Consider the following 15,224-nt stretch of genomic DNA (forward strand, 5'->3'; position numbering starts at 1 on the left):
GCCCGCGGGGATCGAGGGCAGAATCGATCCGGCGGGGTATCGGACACGCCGGAAATTATAAATCGAGCCATCAGCGCAGCAGTAGAGACTGGTCATTATCTCTGGTGCATTGTCCTCTGGTTATCTCCTGCTGAGTAGAACAATGCTATTGCTAGGCAGATAGATGGTTAGATAGATAATTTCCAACATGTTGGAAATGATCTATCTGGCAGGTAAATCAAACAGAAAATCTAAAGGGGACCATACACTAGGCAACCAACCAACCAATCGACCATGCAATTCGATTATTATAATCGAATTGGATGAAAATTGGTGCTGCCAAGTGCAAGCCCAACCGACTAAGCGACCAATTTCGGGACAGAAATTGGCCACACGGTCGATTGCGTATGCTGGAAAATGTCGGGCAGAGGTTGGTTAGTCGGTGCGCGGTGGTACGGCGGCCGAATTGCGAACGAGCGACAAGATGACGAACCCCTTCCCGCCGCTGCCACCGCAATGTATAAATGTATGCAGTGTGTAGAGCATTTATACATTACCTGTCCGGTGTCGCCACCACGTGGTTTCCGTCCATCTCCGGGTTCCGCATACACGCCGGCGGCACTCTGACATCACGAAGACGCATAGCTGCTAACATCAGATGCTATGCACTGCTAGTGTGTATGTGGCTGTTACCCGACGAGATGGACGGATTGACTCGGCGAGCTGCTACAGGACAGGTAATGTATAAATGCACACATTACATATATTTATACATTTTGGGGGCAGCGGCAGAGGCGGCGACTCAGCCGATTCCTGGATGATTTCATGCTGAAATCGGATGGGAATCGGCTTGTAGTGTATGGGCAGATTCGATTAGAGAGAAATTTGGTTGAATCTGCCCATACTCGTTCTAATGTATGGGCACCTTTACAGAAAATGGTATGGTGTGTACCTACACACATCAAAACAATCTGCTCCACCCTCTCCTGAACTTGGCCTGTTGGAAGATAATTGAGTGTGTGTACAGCTGGCAAACAACAAGACGATGAGCCGATAACAGGTTGTTTGCCAAATCCAACCGGTGGATCAACCTGCCCAACTATCGCGCAAGTTGGCCACGTGTGCGCAAGTCTTTTGAAAAACGTTGTTGTTTTTGAATAGCTTGCGCACATAGTATTTAAAGGGATTCTTTCGCGAAAAAAGTAGGCAGTTAAAAAAATGTGACAGATGACAGGTTTTGGGCCAGTCCATCTTTTTAAAGAAAACCTGAACTGAAAATTAAAAGTCAAAATAAGCATACACAAGTCAAACTTACCTTCCATGTAGTCTACTCCTCAGTGTCTTTCTCCTATCCAGCGTCCTGTTTGTTCACTGTGATCAAGGGAATTTTCCGTCCTCCATTTTGAAAATGGCCGTTACCCATAACAGCTTTCTGGTCAGCACACAGTTAAACTGTAATATCACCCACTTGAGCCATAGGGAAACATGGATATTACCTGGTACATCAGTTTTCCTCTCAGCTATAACTGACAGCAACTGATATTTACTGACAGCAACTGATATATTTCAGATCTGACAAAATGTTGTCAGAACTGGAAGGGAACATTGTCAGAAGAAAATGGTGAGCTTCTGAGAGGAACTGATGGCAAGGTAACTATGTAATGTTCATTTGAAGTTACCTCATGTGTTTATTTTAAATATTTTTACTCAGTACAGGTTCTCTTTAAGGGGGATTCTCAGGGCTTTCTTTGTTTTCAACAGCATTTCCTGAACAACAGTTGCAAAATCTAACTGACATAATAGTGTGCAAGTGATTAGGGAGGCCGGCTGGTATCTTGCTATTTTGGCAGTTAAACTGCTGTTCAGGAAATGCTGTTGAAAAGAAATCCCTGAGAATCCCCCTGGACTGGCCCAAAACCTGTCATCTGTCACATTTTTTAACTGCCTACTTTTTTCGCGAAAGAACCCCTTTAAGTGAGTTGGTTGTTTAGTTGGTTGGCATGTCTGTATGTACTTGTTGTGCAGTATGTTGGAAGTTTGTATCAGCCTTAATACTTTTAGCCACAGACCCTGAACAACCATGCAGAGTAGACATTTCTGACTGACATCTGACTAGATTAGCCACGTGGCTGCTTGAGGTGTGCAATTCAGACACTACTGCAGCCAAATAAACCAGCAAGACTACCAGGCAACTGGTGCTGTTGAAAGGAAAAAAAATATGGCAGCCTCTTCCCTCCTTCCTCTCACTTTTTCATCTTATCTAAAAGTAACTTTTCAGCACCAAGCAATTGAAAAAGTACACAAAAGAAAAGTACGGTAGGTATTTTAATGGAAACGATTGAAAATATCTCCTTTCTAAACGCCAAGTTGGCGAGAATATATTTCCTTTCTAAAATACCAAGAAGACGACTTTTAAAATAGATTGCCACTGTTTGCCATTTGCAATCTGAGTTTCCACTCAAATGATACCACAGATTGCAACTCTAGGTTCATTGCAGCTGACATTTACAATACTAATCACAGGAACCATTTTATTTATATGGCAATCTTAAGGTCCGTACACACGCCGGACTGGAGGCAACGATGGGTCCGCCGTCACCTCCCGCTGGGTGGGCGTTCCAGCGACAGTCCGGCGTGTGTACTCACTGTCGGCGGACTGATACGGCTGGTGGATCCGCCCGGCGGATCGCTCAGAAGCAGCCATATCAGTCTGCCGACAGTGCGTACACACGCCGGACTGTCGCTGGAACGCCCACCCAGCGGGAGGTGACGACGGACCAGTCGTTGCCTCCAGTCCGGCGTGTGTACGGACCTTAAGTGGAGCAATCTGATTTTCTGAACTGGCAGACAAAACGAATATTTGTTACCAGATATCCATGTCTTATGCTGGGCATACACGGTGCGTTTATGCGCCGCAATCGAGCCGCTGATACAATCTTAATTGTACAATCTCACCACTTCTATGGAATATGAGGGACTACCTAGATTCAAAGTATACATACGTCCCAATTTCTTGAGATGAGAAAGAGGGGAACTTAAGTCACGCCCCTGATCACACCCCCGTCACACCCCTAGTCACGCATACCATAAAGATTTCATGAGAAAAATATGTTGTTTTATAATTTAAACCACACTGGTCCTTTCTATCCTGATTCATTTTCCTTCATAGTAACATTTTAATATTAGTAATATATCAATTTAACCACTTGAGGACCACTGCAGCTTTAAGGGCCCTTTTCCACTAGCAATCGCTAGCGTTCGCGCTAAACGCTAGCGATTGTGATTCAGCAAAGTGAACACATTTTCCCAGCTTTGCGATTGCGATTTTGCTAAGCAATGCACTGCACAGCAAAATCGAGGCAAAAATCGCTCCGCAGGGCGATCGCGTTTGAGTCAAAAACGAATCGCGGTAGTGGAAATTACATACTGCTATTCCTATGTTAAAAAACAAACTGTATTGTTTTAAATTGCGATAAAAAAAATCACTAACGGTTTGTGATTTTGCGACTCAGCATCGCAATCGATGCTAGTGGAAAAGGGCCCTAAGACCTCGCTGCAGGGCCGCACAACTCAGCACAGAAGTGATCCCCCCCCTTTCTCCCCACCAACAGGTGATCTGATCGCCCCCCCCCCCCCCCCAGTTGTTTATTTTTCTTTTTTTACAAATATTTATTGTAATTTTTTCAATAAATAAACATATTTTTTTTTCCTCCCTCCCACCCCCCAGCCGGCCAATCACGGCGATCGGCTGTCATAGGTTTTATCCTATGAGAGCCAATCACTCTCTTGTGCCCCAGGGGGACAGCCGTGTCACACCGCTGTCCCCAGTACAATGCTGCCATGGATCGTAGCGCTGTACTAAGTAAAAAGTCTAACAGTCTCCGAGCGCCGATCGCTGCTTGGGAGAATGAAGGTGGGGCGGAGCCAATTGGCGTTAGGCAGTCCTGGGACTGCCGCCGCAACGCCGTCTTTAAGTAGTTTTAAAGGATGGGATTAAAGTTTAGAGTCAATCAAACACATTTTTTTAGTAGAGAAATATATACATTTACATAGAAAGAGGGTCAAAGCCTCAATTCACTAAGCTTTATCGAACACTTCATCGAACGTTTGATAATTTACCTCATGGGTAAAATCCAATTTTGAATTCACTAAGGTGTTATACATTTATCGAATGTTTTATCGATAAAACGTTCAATTAATCTATAGTTCAATAAATCTATAACACCTAAGTGAATTCAAAATTAGATCTTACCCATGAAGTAAATTATCAAATGTTCGATAAAGCTTAGTGAATTGAGGCCAGAGTCCTGAAATAAGGACAAATGAGGAGGAAATTGGGACAGGGCTCCCAAAGAGGGACTGTCCCTCCAAAAGAGGGACAGTTGGGGGATATGAGTGTATACAATCAAGATTGTACCATTAATGGGCACCTTTGCAATCAGGGAACAACATCTCATGTCCCCTTCATAAATACGGGGATCAGACCTTGAAAGGTTGAGAACAAGTGCACGAAGTAAAGAGGCCCATACACTGGTCGATTTCAGCCATCGAACGATCGATGGATTCTATAGAATCCATCGATCGATCAAAATTGATTCTTTCAAATCTATCCATCCATCGATTTGTGGCCGATGTCAATCGATTTCGATGGATTTGATCTATCTGACAGGATGGAAAATCTAGGTCAATCTGCTGCATGGCCCATAAGGTAGCTATACACTTATAGATTTGCAGCAGATTCGACCATCAGATAGATTTCTGTCAGATGCCTGTCAAGTTGAATCTGACAGGAATCTGACGTGTGCCACACACTAGGAACAGATTTCCAATAGATTTCACAATTAAATAATTTGGAAATCTATTAAAAATCGATCTAAATGCATTACTGCACCATTAGATCCAATGCAACTCTATCGGCCATCGATCTGCTGCCAGCAGCAGGTCGACCTAGATTTTCCATCCTGTCAGATAGATCAAATCCATCGAAATCGGCTGCAAATCGATCGATTTGAAAAAATCGATTTCTGATCGATTAATCGATTCTATAAATTTGATCAATTGTCCGATGGCTGAAATCGACCAGTGTATATGGGCCCCTTTAGAGTTGCATTGGATCTAATGGTCCAGTAATGCATTTAGATAGATTTCCAATAGATTCTATTCTGAAATCTATTGGAAATCTGTTCCTAGTGTGTGGCGCACAGCAGATAGATTTCTGTCAGATTTCTGTCAGATTCGGCATCTAACAGAAATCTATGTGATGGTCGAATCTGCTGCAAATCTATAAGTGTATGGCCACCTTTAAAGCAGGCCATACACTCATTAGATTAGCAGCAGATAGATCATCAGATTTCTGATCTATTTGATGTGTTTAAGGGGCCCATACACTCAGCCGATTTTCTGGCCGATCGATCGATTGCAAATCGGTTGACTGATCGATTTTTTTGCATTGTCCCTAATGGAGATCTGATGGCAAAAAAATGCCATCAGATCGATTTTCAATTGGAATTCTATTCCTAGTAAAAAATGTTCTTAAACAGATAAGAAATCTATCTGATGATCTATCTGCTGCTAATCTGACGAGTGTATGGCCACCTTTAGGAACATTTTTTTACTAGGAACAGATTTCTAATAGATTTCAGTATGAAATCTATTGAAAATCGATCTGATGGCATTTTTTTTGCCATCAGATTTCCATTAGGTCTAATGCAAAATCATAAGCCATTTCAACAGATCGACCTAAATTTTCCAGCATGTCAGATCGATTGAAATCAATCGAAATTAACCGCAAATCGATTGATTGGTCAATTGAGTTGCGATCAATCGATTTCGATCGATCGGCTGAAAATCGGCTCAGTGCCCATACAGTTGCCTGATTTACCGCCGATAGACAGCAGATTCGATCACTGTGATCGAATCTGCTGTGAAATTGATGCACAAACGCTGACCGTTCGACCGATTTCCGCCTGAAAACGATCGATTCCGTTGATCTGTATGCGCGGAAGATTTAGCTCGATTGCCGGCGGGTCGGGAGTGTGTTGATCAAATGTCCGACGACCGACGCTAGCGGCAATACATTACCTGTTCCGGTGCGGCCCCTTCTCCGCGCTGGGCTCCGACTGGCTTTACTTACTTCCTGTCGGAGGAAATGTAAACAGTAGAGCGCCCCCTGTGGTTTAAACTTCCCCCGACAGCAAGTAAAGTGAAGCTGGAGCCCAGAGCGGAGAAGAGACAGCGGAGACCGGGGGACTCGCACCAGCCGGATCAGGTAATGTATGCAGGGGGGCGGCAGCTCCACAGATTGTGATCGGTTTCATAGTGAAATCAATTCAAAATCTGTTTGCAGTGTAGGCAGCCAATAGATCTCTCTGATCAGATTCGATTACAGAGGGATCTATCTGCTGGTCGATCTGGTGGCAATCGACCAGTGTATGGCTGGCTGCCTTTAGTGTGATCTACAAGGTGGCTTTCCAGCAGTAACTAGTGGCTGGGGGTAGCACAGCCTGACGCTCTGTCATCTGACAGCCCCCCCCCCTACACACACCAGGAAGCAGCACACCGCCCTCCACACAGCTCCAGCGTCTCCTAGCAACACCACCTCCAGCACCAGACCCACCTCTAGCTCCGCCCACCGGCCGGGAATTACCCCCGCAGGCAGGAGGCGAAATCCAGTCTGAATGAAGCTCTTCAAGGAGTGACACGTCAATCTCTACTCCCGCCCCTAGCGCAGCCACGCCCCCTGCACGCAGTCCCACTGCATCACTGATCACGTGACGAGAGGGAGGGACTTGGATGGGCGGGGCTGTTACCTCATGTGACTGCCTTTGAAAGTTGTCACACTGTCACTGCTGACATTGATGAAGGACTTTTCAGTACTAGTGCTTTCCATCAGCAGAAACAGAAGTGAGATTTAAAAAAGAACTCCCAGTGAAAATAATGTAATAAACAAAGTGCTTCATTTTTACAAAATAATATATAAATGTGGCCATTGTAAAATCTTTCCTCTCCCTGATTTACATTCTGACATTTGTCACATGGTGACATTTTTACTGCTGGCAGGTGATGCCACTGGAAGGAGATGCAGCTTGTTTTTTTGGCAGTTTGAAACAGCTGTAAGGGCCCATTCTCACTTGAGCGGGAATCGCGCGATTCCCGCTCAGCGCAAAACGCTAGCGGATTCTAAAAAACGCTAGCCCATGTTAGCCTATGGCAGTGTTCTCACTGCCGCGTTTGTGGTTAGTGTTAACCGCAAACGCGTAACATGCAGCGTTTTGCCAGCGATTCACGATCGTGATTAGTATGCATAGCACCGCTGATCGTGATCGCTCCCAATACGCTGCAGTGTCCAGTGATTGTTCCACGTTAATCGTGGAAAAATCACTCCCGCAAAACGCTAGTGGTAATCGCTAGCATTTTGCGATTCTAGGTGTGAATGGGGCCTAAACAGCTACTTCAAATTCCCACAATGCAACAAGGTTCACAGACAGGAAACTGCCAGTACCATGGTCCTCAGAATTTCTTTTGGGAGGGGTTCCACCACAATATCAGTCATACAGCGCCCCCTGATGGTCTGTTTGTGAAAAGGAATAGATTTTTCATGGGAAAGGGGGTATCAGCTACTGATTGGGATGAAGTTCAATTCTTGGTCACGGTTTCTCTTTAAATCAGTGGATTGAGCTGAGGACCTCTTATGCCCAATACACACGGTACGATTTTCCGTGCGATAGATGGATCCGATAAAATCCGTCAGGTCCGCTATTGCTCCCGATCGTTTCCGCGCTCGATTTCCCATAGTCATGAATAGAACATGATAAAAAAAACAAACGAAGATTAGAGAATTGAGCGCAGAATCGAGTGCGGAATCGTGCGGGAAAACCGATCAGGTCGCAAAATCGCATGGAAAATCTTACCGTGTGTACCCAGCATTAGGTATTTTATTTTTGTGCCATTATTTGTTGTCTTTGACCCCACTTCCTGTTCAGAGTGTCCATGTTTGTGCTTTAGGTCCTCAGAGAGAAAAACACTTTAGGGCTCTTTCACATTAGGGCAGACTTTGTGCGTTAGACTTTGTCTATAGACTTTCATTTTACCTTTCACACTCGACGCTGCGTTTCGATGCGTTGCGGTTCCGACGCACCCGGGCGCAGTTTTTCCTCCAACGCACCCGCGAGCCGGCGTTTTCCGTCGGGTTGAATTACCAGCTACCGCCGCTGATTGCGTCGCACCGCAGATACCCGACGGCACGCCGCAGGCAGACAACGCGTGCAGGAGAACGGCTCCTGTTTGCGTTGTCTGATGTGAAAGAGCCCTTAGAAATGTTTCCTTGTTGTTTGTTTGTTTGTTGTTTTTCCTATAAGTGAGAAAAAACCTTAAATAAAGACACATGCAATAATAAAAACTAAAAATATTAGTAGTGTAGGGTTAGAAAATCTTTAGTGGTCGGTGTTGGTGGTTTTACACAGGCGATTTTTCGCATTTCAGGCATATCTTCGCTGGCACCTGCTAGCAATCTGTGGGAATTGTACGATTTGATGTGGCGGGGAATCAGTTTTTTGAGCAGGCATATTGTGGATGAAAAATCGTGGACTTGCAAACAAACACGCATCGCCACTGGAAAACATTGCATTGTGTAAAATCACACACGTGTGGCCAAAGCCTTCTACTAGTGACAGAATCATTAAAGAGGCCCATACAGTGGTCGATTTCAGCCATCGATCGGTCGATTCTTTCAACACGATCGATTGATTTTTGGCTGATTTCGATCGATTAGGATGGGTGCAGGGATGAGCCGCACATGCGCAGTCGCGCAAGACATCTAGCCGGATCACATAGGTAACAAAGCTGCCAGCGGAAGAACAGAGGGGGCCCAGACGACACAGATGGACAATGGGGGCCTGGAGGAAGCCCCAGGTAAGTTCAAAAATACAGTTTTAAGGTCAGTTTCATATTAAAGGGGTTCTGTTGCCCTTTTAAAAAACAAAAACTGCCACTTCACCTTCGCTGTTTCCCGCCGCCGGTCCCGGTGTAATTATTCGTCTAACTAGATGAATAGAAATGCGGCTGCTCCCGCGGGCGTCATCGGGAGCTTACTGCGCAGGTGCAGTATGAAGTTTTCCTGTACTACACCTGCGCAGTAAGCTCCCGCTGACGCACGCGGGACCGAGCACGGCGTGGGACATTCCAGCTGCAGGGGGCGATAGAAGCCCCAGGTGAGGGCCCGTTTCCACTATAGCGAATCTCGCACAGCCAATACAAGTGGATGGGCCTGTTTCCACTTGTCAGTTTTCCTGAGCGTTTTTCTGTGCAGGATTTTTCTGCACGGCAGAGCCATCAGAATTTGCCTGCGTGTGGAATGCATGCGAATCGCCGCTAATGTATTTAATAGGGAAATCGCCTGCGGCTTTGGTATCCGAATTTTCATGCGAATTCGCAGCATGGAAATCAATGGAAATGCACACCAGCACTGCCATGGTTAAATTCGCATACAAAATTCGAATTTGCATGAAAATTCGCATACACCCACATGCGAAATTCGCATACGCATGCAAATTTTTACCACGGTGATTCGCACCGCACAAGTGGAAACGGGCCCTAAGTGGCAGTTTTTGTTTTTAAAAGGGCAACAGAACTCCTTTAAGTGTGGTGATAATCTACATAGCAAACACCAGGGCACCACTGTAAGGCTTTGTTTACACTACAAGAGCTTTTCTGAGCGCTTTGTGATTTGAAAAGCTCTAGCTAATGTTATCCTATGTGTGTGTTGAAACTGGAGTGATGTGATTTTGTAAAAATCACCCATAACATTGCATTAGCAAGAGCTTTTCAAAATCGCTAGTGCTTAAAAAGCTCTTGTAGTGTGAACAAGGCCTAAAGCTTTGGATGGGGTTCCCACAGCCCGGGCTACCATCACGGAGTCCTGGTCTCAGCCTGGTGTGCTTCCTCCACCACCACTGCCACCTCTATTCGGCCCACTGCATGGACAAAGCGCCATACAGATCCACACTCATCAGAAGCAACAGGCTCCCATTGGATTGCGACAGACCAATGAAGATTCTCTCTGGTTTGAGGGAGGATCCTCATTGGTCTGTTGCAATAGGGAGCCTGAATGTTTTGCTGGGGCTCCAATGCATATAACGGCGCTTTCTCCTTGCAGTGGACCCAAGAGGCGGTGCCAGCATCCCTTACACTGTCGTTAGGGCCGGCGCTTCCATTAAGGTAAAGGGTGCAATTGCTCCAGGGCCTCCAACCTCTGCAGGGCCCCCTGCACCGCTGGATTCCCCGGGTGGTCGCCTCCCAACTGCTTCCATGTCCCCGGGGGCCCTGCATAATGTGTGGCTGTATTTTAGTAACTCACCTGTCCCAGCAGGTACTCCATGATCTGTCTTCATCTTCACTGCCTGCCTCTTCTCCATTAGCACAGGGAGAGAAGGCAGGCAGCTGGGCTGAATACAGAGCAGGTGTCCCGGGACAGGCGAGTTAGTATAATGCAGTTACACAGGGAGAATTCGGGGGGGGGGGGGGGGGGGGGTGAGCTCCCCTGCCATTTAAAGTGGATCTGAGATAAACTTTTACTCATTGCATAATTGTGTTCCTTTCATATTGTTTATAGGGCATTCCTTAAGCCAAATACTTTTTTGTTTTGTTTTAATACTCTAATTCCCTATAAACTAAACAAGCCTCGCCCACAGCTTTTTAGAGTGCCTTGGCACTGTAGCAAGGGCTTATGGGAGCTCAGTCTGGGCAGGAGGAGGAGGTTACTAGCCAGAGATTTCAGAGTCAGAGGGGAGGAGGAGAGGAGACTGAATTTACACACAGGCAAGCTGATAGCATCTCCAGCCCTCAGCCTGTGACAAACAGAACATGGCTGCCCTCATTGTATCACAGGAATAAATAATCATACACTTTTGAAGCTGTTTGCAGCTAGATTTGCTGTGTAAACTTTAGATAAGATTTATAGACAAGTTACTTGTTATAGTAACTTTTTCATCTCGGATCCGCTTTAAACCGGCCCTGACTGTCATTTCCCTCTGTGTACACTTGCAGACAGGTGAAGCGGTGGCGCACAGTTCTGACGCTGCTGAAACCTTCACCCTCCCGCGTCAAGATCCGCATTCCTTTCTGTGCTGCAGCAGCTGATATCTGCCACGTGATCCACAGTCTGATCTCTGCCACTTGATGTTGGTTCTTCTCGCATGTTGAGTGAGAACTTTGTTGGGCAGAAAGCAGAGACCAGCGGCTGCGTGGAAAGACAGAAGGCAGATTCTACAATGTGGAGGGTAGGCTTCAGCAGCATCAGGACTGCGCATCACCGCTACGCTGGCCTACAAGTGTGGGAGGAGGGAGATGACAGACATAAGAGAAGCACAGGAGGGGAACTCCAAAGAGAGGGGGGGGGGGGGGGGGGGGGGCGGGTGCTCCCAATAGCCTCACATTCTAGCTCTGTCCTCTCCTCCTGGCTTTCCCCCTATGCTGCTGCTGCTAACTTGATAGCTCCGCCTCCTTCCCTCCCGGCTATTCCAGTGCAATGGCATTTAGTTCTTGCACTGGCCACGCAGGATTGTTGGAGTTAAGTGGTAAAATAACTCCAAACCTCCCTGCCAGCCAAAGATGGATTAAAGAGGAACTTCAGCCTAAACAAACATACTGTTAGTTATGTTGATAGGTAATATAACCTCTTTCCCACCCTGTTTTAAAAGATCAGGCAAATGTTGTGATTTCATGAGGGCAGCCATCTTTTTGGTTGAACGGAGGTGACAGGGAGCAGGAGACACAGTTCCAACTGTTCTGTGTCCTAATCACCCTCCCAGTTCTAGGCAACTAGAAAAACATAGGAAATCCCATCATGCTTTGCACAGCATCAGGGAAAAATGCCCGGGCAGTTTTCTTTGATGGGTGGCAGAGCTTAGCTTCTGTGCAGCTAAAAATGAGGCTTAACCACTTCACCCCAAGGCGGTTTTTACCTTAACGGACAAGAGTGATTTTCACCTTTCAGTGCTCATCCCTTTCATTTGCCAATAGCTTAATCACTACTAATCACAATGAAATTATATATATATATATCTTTTTTTTTTCACCACAAATTGGGCTTTTTGGGGTTGATATTTGTTTTCAGTAATTACTTTATTTTCTATGCATTTTAAAGGGAAAAAACACTGCTACTGTACAGAAAACCCACACATTGTATCTGCCCATTTGTCCTGGTTATCACAAGATTTTAATTATGTCCCTAGTACAAAGTATGGTGACAATATAGTATTTCGAAATAAAGGTGTACTTTTTTTTTTTCTTCACAATTTTTACGTGCACGTGCACCTGCAAGAGTGCGCATGTGCACCCGCGGGAGCGCGCACACGTGCACAGCGGCAGCAGCACTGTCTGACTCATAAAAACATCTAGCAGGACGTTTTTATAAGTCAGGTTGTCATAAAGTGGTTAAAAAAGGAAAACAAAGTTCTGATGCTGTGAAACTGTTAAAGAAACACCAAGCCTTTTCAGTGCTGCTGAGTAGATTTTTAGTCTGGAGGTTCACTTTAAGATGTAATGGACCCTAGGTTGCCTGGTGGATGATCCTGCTCTGATGCCAATCTATTGGGTAACATGCACCACTGCATCGTCAAGGAAACACAAATGCCCTATACGATAATACAACACAATAACAATGGGTAAAGCGCTTTTCTCCCATAGAACTCAAATTGCTTACATACAGTATGTCTCAGTTTAATACATGGGACTACTCTCTGCTGTACCCAGAATGTTATTTCATGTAGACTTTGCTTTGATAGAAAAGTGATGTATGACAAATTGTAGGCATATTGGATAATATTTGGAGGTTGAATAGTTATATGATGTTGTAGGGTAAGGAAAGAAGAGTTCCAGTGTTAACGGACACCCGAGGCGAAAATAAATGAATGAAATAAACAATTGTATCTATCTTCCTTCTCCTAAAAATGACTTTTTAAGATAGTCCACAGTTTATGTTTAAATCTACTTTTTAAGTTTTAACTGTTTTTATTGTTTTTGCTCAGGTTATTGTAGTATGTCAGACCTAAAATGTAAGAACTATTGACCCTTTTTATCTCTTTCCTGCTCTCAGAAGCCATTTTCTGCTAGGAAAGTAGAAAAGGGGGGGGGGGGGGGGGGGAGACTAGAACGAAACTATGTGGCTTCATACGCAAGATAAAAAAACTCACAATGTAAACAAATAAAGCATCGCATATCACACTATTAGTGTTTGTCACCGCTTCCTGCAAGTTGGAAATCCGGTCTGGTCGCCTCAATACTGTGGCCAGCAGTGATTGGAATCCGGAGTCCCGGTAGCGCCAGCGAGGAAAGGAACACGGCGAGATCTCTGCAGCTGCCTACGCCTATTGCGTCATTATGCGTTTCGGCGTTCAACGCCTTCGTCAGACGAAGGCGTTTCGGCGTTCTGACGAAGGTGTTGAGCTCATACACACACACCTTCCTCATAGCTGCTAATTAAACTTTAATAAAAAAAGACAACATAATTACAATACAAAATAGTTACCTTGGGGACAGAACTTTTTAATATATATGTTGTGAGGGTATATTACTGTTTTGTTTTTTTTTGCCTATATGGGCTTGTAATTAGAGATGGACGCAAAACTGAAAAAATGCACCTTTATTTCCAAATAAAATATTGTTACATTGTACTAGGGAAATATTTTAAATGTTGCAATAACCGAGACAAATAAAATGTGGGGGTTGTACGTTTTATTTAAAAACGATTATGGCCAAAAACTTAGAAATCATGATTTTTTTCTTCTTTTTTTTTCTTATAATGCTGGGAATACACAGCTCGATTTAGAGCCGTTTCGATGGCTCGATTGATCATTTCCGACACGTGCGATCTCCCGCCCGATCGTTTCACCGCTCAATAATGCATAGGGAACAATGGGAAAAGATAAGAAAAACTAATGGAAGATAAGAAAATCATCCGCATAATCGAGCGCGGAAAACGATCGGGTGTGAAATCGAGCGGCAAAACCGACCCGTGTATTCCCAGCATTAGTCCCTTTAAAATGCATTTAGGATTAATCCATTCTCAGCAAAATGTACCAACCAAAAAAAGCGTAATTGGTGGCAAAAAAAACAAGATATAGATAGTTTAGGTGTGATAAGTAGTGATAAAATTATTGGCGAATTAATGGGAGGGGTGCTGATAGGCGAAAATTGCTTCCGTCCTTAAAACACCTGCGTGAGCGGTAGCTGAAGATGTGGATATCTGAGAGACATCATGGCCAAGGCTCTTGGCAGCTGCAATAAATGAACGACTTGCTTGTCAGACCGAGAATTGTATACGATCCCATGTGGTCACGAGTGTCGGTTTCAAGATTTTAATCGACGACGTGTCACCTTTTTTGGTGAACCTAAAAATGGTGAAGAAAATGAATCTTGTGGTCAAAAGAGGGAGTCTTCAAGGAACAACGTGCTTTTACGGTATATGTTGTCTGCTTGAGCCTTGATAAAGGGGACCCGAAACGATAGTTGGCTGAGACGATTTGGTGTGTATTATATGTGTGCATTGGAACAATAAAAGCCCGTTTTTCCCTGAAGACTGTGTGTGGATCCCTCTTTTGACTGTTGGATTATCGCTGCTCCGGGTATCAGCACCAGCACTGCTCTACCATAGGTGTGGGATTCTATCGATTGAATTAAAATGAATCTTGTTCATCACTTGAAGTCGAGGAAGTTGAGGATTCCGTCACCGATGTCTTGTTAATTTCCACAACCTCTTCAGTTTTTTCTTTTGAGGAACAGCACCCAAGGCTGAGACACCAAAGTGCGCCCCTCCATCCCTCCCACCCCAGCCGCCACACACTGATTGCTATTAGACTAAGAGGCCCCTCCTCCATCCCTCCCACCCCAGGCGTCACACACTGATTGCTATTAGACTAAGAGGTGCCCCAGGGCCCCCAACACCTTAATCTCTAGTTATCTGTCTTGCAGTCACTGCCATGTATCCCGTTCTTATTTCTCTCTGCTTCAAACACAATAGGGGAATGATAGCTGAGTGAGTTGTGCGCCCCCTCCTACACTGCGCCCTGAGGCTGGAGCCACTCTCGCCTCTGCCTTGGCCCTACGCCCCCTCCTACACTGCGCCCTGAGGCTGGAGCCTCTCTAGCCTCTGCCCTACGCCCCCTCCTACACTGCGCCCTGAGGCTGGAGCCTCTCTAGCCTCTGCCTCGGCCCTACGCTCCCTCCTACACTGCGCCCTGAGGCTGGAG

At 45.3% G+C, this 15,224-nt stretch overlaps 1 protein-coding gene across 1 annotated transcript in view; it reads right to left on the minus strand.

Annotated features, from left to right (window-relative positions):
- The window catches only part of G6PC3 (glucose-6-phosphatase catalytic subunit 3), a 53,359-nt gene that overhangs the window by 30,517 nt on the left and 7,618 nt on the right, over positions 1–15,224 (minus strand).

Source organism: Hyperolius riggenbachi, chromosome 12 (assembly GCF_040937935.1).
Source record: "Hyperolius riggenbachi isolate aHypRig1 chromosome 12, aHypRig1.pri, whole genome shotgun sequence".
Taxonomy (NCBI): Eukaryota; Metazoa; Chordata; class Amphibia; order Anura; family Hyperoliidae; genus Hyperolius; species Hyperolius riggenbachi.